Source organism: Aethina tumida, chromosome 2 (assembly GCF_024364675.1).
Source record: "Aethina tumida isolate Nest 87 chromosome 2, icAetTumi1.1, whole genome shotgun sequence".
NCBI lineage: Eukaryota > Metazoa > Arthropoda > Insecta > Coleoptera > Nitidulidae > Aethina > Aethina tumida.
In genome coordinates this window covers 5,286,032-5,292,359 of record NC_065436.1, presented here as the reverse complement: position 1 = coordinate 5,292,359, position 6,328 = coordinate 5,286,032, and the positions used below count along the sequence as shown (strand labels likewise).

The 6,328-nt window shown below is 30.9% G+C and overlaps 1 long non-coding RNA gene across 2 annotated transcripts; it reads right to left on the bottom strand.

Moving 5' to 3' along the window:
* Positions 1–1,213: 1,213 nt before the first annotated feature.
* LOC126264569 (uncharacterized) lies at positions 1,214–2,845 on the bottom strand. 2 transcript variants are annotated; one of them, XR_007547256.1, is made up of 5 exons: positions 2,615–2,845; positions 2,374–2,529; positions 2,070–2,179; positions 1,806–2,013; positions 1,214–1,756 (listed from the first exon to the last, which is right to left on the bottom strand). It is a non-coding gene; the product is annotated as an uncharacterized LOC126264569 (long non-coding RNA). The 2 variants fall into 2 exon arrangements; XR_007547255.1 differs by having other exon boundaries at positions 1,214–2,013.
* Between the last annotated feature and the right edge of the window lie 3,483 nt (positions 2,846–6,328).

The window sequence follows — 6,328 nt, the reverse complement described above, 5'->3', positions numbered from 1 at the left end:
AGCCATTCATTATATCTCTGATAAAATTACAAAACACATATTTTGTATTATTGACACCACAAACTAAAAATATAAATATTTCCTGGAAAAATTTATGAATTATGGTGGGAGGTACTGTTTCACCCAATATTGCACCCTCGGATTTCCATTTATTAATATATTTACAACATTTTCTTAGTGGCAAAACGTTTGAAAATTTGGATGACGACAAAAATGTCACGCCGAGACATTTTACTCAAAAATCAGTTGATTTTTGTGGGTCCAGGATAGAAAATGTGTACACTAGATAATAATTGTTGATTAAAAATACTAATGAATACCTTGCGAAAATATAGTCAGGAAAGAGGAATATGGACCTTCTACAAATCAACATCAGCTGCGACCATTCGGTCCTTCTCTGGGGATGGAGGATTTATATCAACGAATAATGTATATGTACTTAATGCTTTATTATTGTACTTCTTCCCTAGGGATGGATGAGTTATACCAATATATAATGTATATATAACCAAGTATACATACTAATGAATATCTTGGGAAAATACAGTCAGGAAAAAGGAATATGAACTTTCTACAAATCAAGATCAGATGCGACCCTTCGGTCCTTCTCTAAGGATCGAGGATTTATATCAACGAATAATGTATATGTACTTAATGTTTTATTATCGTACTTCTTCCCTAGGGATGGATGAGTTATACCAATATATAATGTATATATAACCAAGTATGCATACTAATGAATACCTTGGGAAAATAGAGTCAGAGAAAAGGAATATGGACCTTCTACAAATCAACATCAGGTGCGACCATTCAGTTCTTCTCTAGGAATGGAGGATTTATATGAACGAATAATGTATATGTACTTAATGTTTTAATATCGTATTTCTTCCCTAGGAATGGATGAGTTATACCAATATATAATGTATATATAACCAAGTATACATACTAATGAATACCTTGGGAAAATACAGTCAGGGAAAGGAATATGGACCTTCTACAAATCAACATCAGGTGCGACCACTTCTCCTTCCCTAGGGATGGTTGAGTTATATCAACGAATAATGTATAGGTACTCAATATTTTAATATCATAGCAAGCTAATTAGCGTTAAGTTATCTAGTTGTAAGTTAAGTAACGATTAAGATTAGACTTTATCTTTGTTTGCCACTTGTCAATTCTATCAACAGAGATTCAATGACAATACAAGTTGGGATTTAGATAAATATTTAGATAAATATTCTCAGAAATTGTAAAGATCCATTCATGGTATCTCTAAAGATAACTTTTTACCAAAACTTAAGTTGAATAAGCAGATGATATTCCAAGTGTTACCAAGAAAAATGTGTCCCATTATACATATTAATATAAAACCCAATAAGTCTTCAGGCATAAAATAAAAAAAAGGTTTTGGTTCAGTGAAGAAATATTGTATTTGTTATTTGAATTTCAATTTGCACAGTTTTAGGAATATCTTCAAGTGCATCTTTGTTTGTCTTGTTACAGCTAATTGTATATTTCTATTTCAAGGTAACTGATACAAATTGAAAATGATTCAGTTAAGAAACATTTTATTTGTTACACGTTTGGTATCTGGTGATACTGGATACTGGTGACATTTTTTTTAATTATATCCAGAATAAACAATGCTCCTGTAGATAATTCTTCTTCATTTACGTTTTCATTATCTTTTAATGTATTATTTTTGCAAAGGAGCAGTAATATATTTCTATCATCATATTCTTTCCGCCAATCCTTGCTAAAAAATAATAATAAAAATTTCATAATTGGAATGGCACTTATTATACATAGAAAGAGTAACCAAAACCAAAGTATAAAATGTATATATCGATACATAATATTAATTGAAAGTATACACAAGTACTCGTTGTTTTCAGTATTACCACTCGGACTCTTTTGGTCATAATTGCATATTGTTTGCAATGGAAATACTTCTTCAAAAAAATCAATTCCTCCGTTGGATAATAAACTAGGCATATAAATAAATTGTATCAGCTAAAATAAATTGATTAAAAGTTTTGTAGGACCCATAATTTAAATATGGTACATACCACATTAATGAAATTTAATAATTCACAACAGAAAAAAATATGGTACTTTAAGTGTAAAAGTGTCTTATTAGTTAATAATTTACGTTTAACTTTAATATATTGGCAGTTATCTGAAAAAATAATAAAAATTGTAGTTGTGTGCAGTTTATAGGGATATAAATATATGACTGTGACCTCTATATAAGGGTGCAATAATATAAAAATTTGATTAGTGAAAGTAAAAGGAATTGAAATGGATATTTTTATAAAACTTTGTTAATTTCGATTTCTAATATTGGACAAAATTAGTTCATGACTAACTTACTTATGTCGCTTACTAGTTCCCTTATTATTTCCTGTATATTAAATTTCCAAATTATGTTTAGTATATAAAACGAAAAAGCCCGTAGAAGAAATAAATAAGGAATCCAATGATAATGAACATAATTGCTAGGTTGATGATCATGTGCAGCTGATTTTTCTACAAAAATAAATTTGCATTTTAAAACAGTAAACTAAACATGTCACAAATAAAACTAAACCGGGATATTTGAAAAATTACTTACCATTTAGGGTTAAATTTGATTTTTTATTGATGTATATACCCGAATGGAAGCAAAAGTTGTTGATAGAATCCGTGTTCGTCACATTCAATAATGGGTCACATTCAATGGGAGTCCCGAAATGCATTTTAAAAAATGTTACAGCGAAAAATAAAATCATTATTATTGTAGAATATATATAATGTAATTTAAAAATGAAATTATCAATGTCATAGTTGTTTTTAAAAATATTCCACATTTTCTGATCAAATGACCCACACACAACTATATAAAGAATTATACTAAAATATATATTGATAAGCTTAAATAAATATATTTCATATTAAATTTTTGATTAGATATGACAATATAAATTTTATGATTTGTTTATATGATATAACTACAACTTAATATTTATTTTTAAAATTTGAAGGGTTTGTAACCGATGAAATTTGAATCATTACATTAAAATTATCCTTTAATTAATTCTAAAGAATGTTTATATCATTTGTGGTAAAATGCAAATATCAGTGGTATATTGACCTTTTGTCGTCTTTCTGTAAGCTGAAAAATCGAAGAACTGTCCACACTATTAACCAACCAGGAACATACAAAACTTTTTTAGTGTTGTGAACATACCTCTCCACAGCAAAGCGTCACCAAATTTTATAAAAATATACACAAGAACGACGGTCAGGAAAAAGGAATATGGACCTTCTACAAATCAACATCAGCTGCGACCATTCGGTTCTTCTCTGGGGATGGAGGATTTATATCAACGAATAATGTATATGTACTTAATGCTTTATTATCGTACTTCTTCCCTAGGGTTGAATGAGTTATACCAATATATAATGTATATATAACCAAGTATACATACTAATGAATACCTTGGGAAAATACGGTCAGGAAAAAGGAATATGGACCTTCTACAAATCAACATCAGCTGCGACCATTCGGTTCTTCTCTTGGGATGGAGGATTTATATCAACAAATAATGTATATGTACTTAATGCTTTATTATCGTACTTCTTCCCTAGGGATGGATGAGTTATACCAATATATAATGTATATATAACTAAGTAAACATACTAATGAATACCTTGGGAAAATACAGTCAGGGAAAGGAATATGGACCTTCTACAAATCAACATCAGCTGCGACCATTCGGTTCTTCTCTGGGGGATGGAGGATTTATATCAACGAATAATGTATATGTACTTAATGCTTTATTATCGTACTTCTTCCCTAGGGATGGATGAGTTATACCAATATATAATGTATATATAACCAAGTATACATACTAATGAATACCTTGGGAAAATACAGTCAGGAAAAAGGAATATGGACCTTCTACAAATCAACATCAGCTGTGACCATTCGGTCCTTCTCTAGGGATGGAGAAGATTTATATCAACGAATAATGTATATGTACTTAATGCTTTATTATCGTACTTCTTCCCTAGGGATGGATGAGTTATACCAATATATAATGTATATATAACCAAGTATACATACTAATGAATACCTTGGGAAAATACAGTCAGGAAAAAAGAATATGGACCTTCTACAAATCAACATCAGCTGCGACCATTCGGTTCTTCTCTGGGGATGGAGGATTTATGTCAACCAATAATGTATGTGTACTTAATGCTTTATTATCGTACTTATTCCATAGGGATGGATGAGTTATAACAATATATAATGTATATATAACCAAGTATACATACTAATGAATACCTTGGGAAAATACAGTCAGGAAAAAGGAATATGGACCTTCTACAAATCAACATCAGCTGCGGCCATTCGGTTCTTCTCTGGGGATGGAGGATTTATATCAACGAATAATGTATATGTACCTAATGCTTTATTATCGTACTTCTTCTCTAGGGATGGATGAGTTATACCAATATATAATGTATATATAACCAAGTATACATACTAATGAATACCTTGGGAAAATACAGTCAGGAAAAAGGAATATGGATCTTCTACAAATCAACATCAGCTGCGGCCATTCGGTTCTTCTCTGGGGATGGAGGATTTATATCAACGAATAATGTATATGTACCTAATGCTTTATTATCGTACTTCTTCTCTAGGGATGGATGAGTTATACCAATATATAATGTATATATAACCAAGTATACATACTAATGAATACCTTGGGAAAATACAGTCAGGAAAAAGGAATATGGACCTTCTACAAATCAACATCAGCTGCGGCCATTCGGTTCTTCTCTGGGGATGGAGGATTTATATCAACGAATAATGTATATGTACTTAATGCTTTATTATCGTACTTCTTCCCTAGGGATGGATGAGTTATACCAATATATAATGTATATATAACCAAGTATACATACTATTGTATACCTTGGGAAAATACAGTCAGGGAAAGGAATATGGACCTTCTACAAATCAACATCAGCTGCGACCGTTCGGTCCTTTTCTAGGGATGGAGGAATTATATCAACGAATAATGTATATGTACTTAATGCTTTATTATCGTACTTTTTCCTTAGGAATGGATGAGTTATACTAATATATATTGTATATATAACCAAGTATACATACTAATGAATACCTTGGGAAAATACAGTCAGGAAAAAGGAATATGGACCTTCTACAAATCAACATCAGCTGTGACCATTCGGTCCTTCTCTAGGGATGGAGGATTTATATCAACGAATAATGTATATGTACTTAATGCTTTATTATCGTACTTCTTCCCTAGGGATGGATGAGTTATACCAATATATAATGTATATATAACCAAGTATACATACTAATGAATACCTTGGGAAAATACAGTCAGGAAAAAGGAATATGGACCTTCTACAAATCAACATCAGCTGTGACCATTCGGTCCTTCTCTAGGGATGGAGGATTTATATCAACGAATAATGTATATGTACTTAATGCTTTATTATCGTACTTCTTCCCTAGGGATGGATGAGTTATACCAATATATAATGTATATATAACCAAGTATACATACTAATGAATACCTTGGGAAAATACAGTCAGGAAAAAAGAATATGGACCTTCTACAAATCAACATCAGCTGCGACCATTCGGTTCTTCTCTGGGGATGGAGGATTTATGTCAACCAATAATGTATGTGTACTTAATGCTTTATTATCGTACTTATTCCATAGGGATGGATGAGTTATAACAATATATAATGTATATATAACCAAGTAAACATACTAATGAATACTTTGGAAAAATACAATCAGGGAAAAGGAATATGGACCTTCTACAAATCAACATCAGCTGCGACCATTCGGTCCTTCTCTGGGGATGGAGGATTTATATCAACCAATAATGTATGTGTATTTAATGCTTTATTATCGTACTTTTTCCTTAGGAATGAATGAGTTATACTAATATATAATGTATATATAACCAAGTATACATACTAATGAACACATTGGGAAAATACAGTCAGGAAAAAGGAATATGGACCTTCTACAAATCAACATCAGGTGCGACCACTTCTCCTTCCCTAGGGATGGATGAGTTATATCAACGAATAATGTGTAAGTACTCAATATTTTAATATCATAGCAAGCTAATTAGCGTTAAGTTATCTAGTTGTAAGTTAAGTAACGATTAAGATTAGACTTTATCTTTGTTTGCCACTTGTCAATTCTATCAACAGAGATTCATTAACAATACAAGTTGGGATTTAGATAAACATTCTGAGAAATTGTAAAGAATCATTCATTGAAT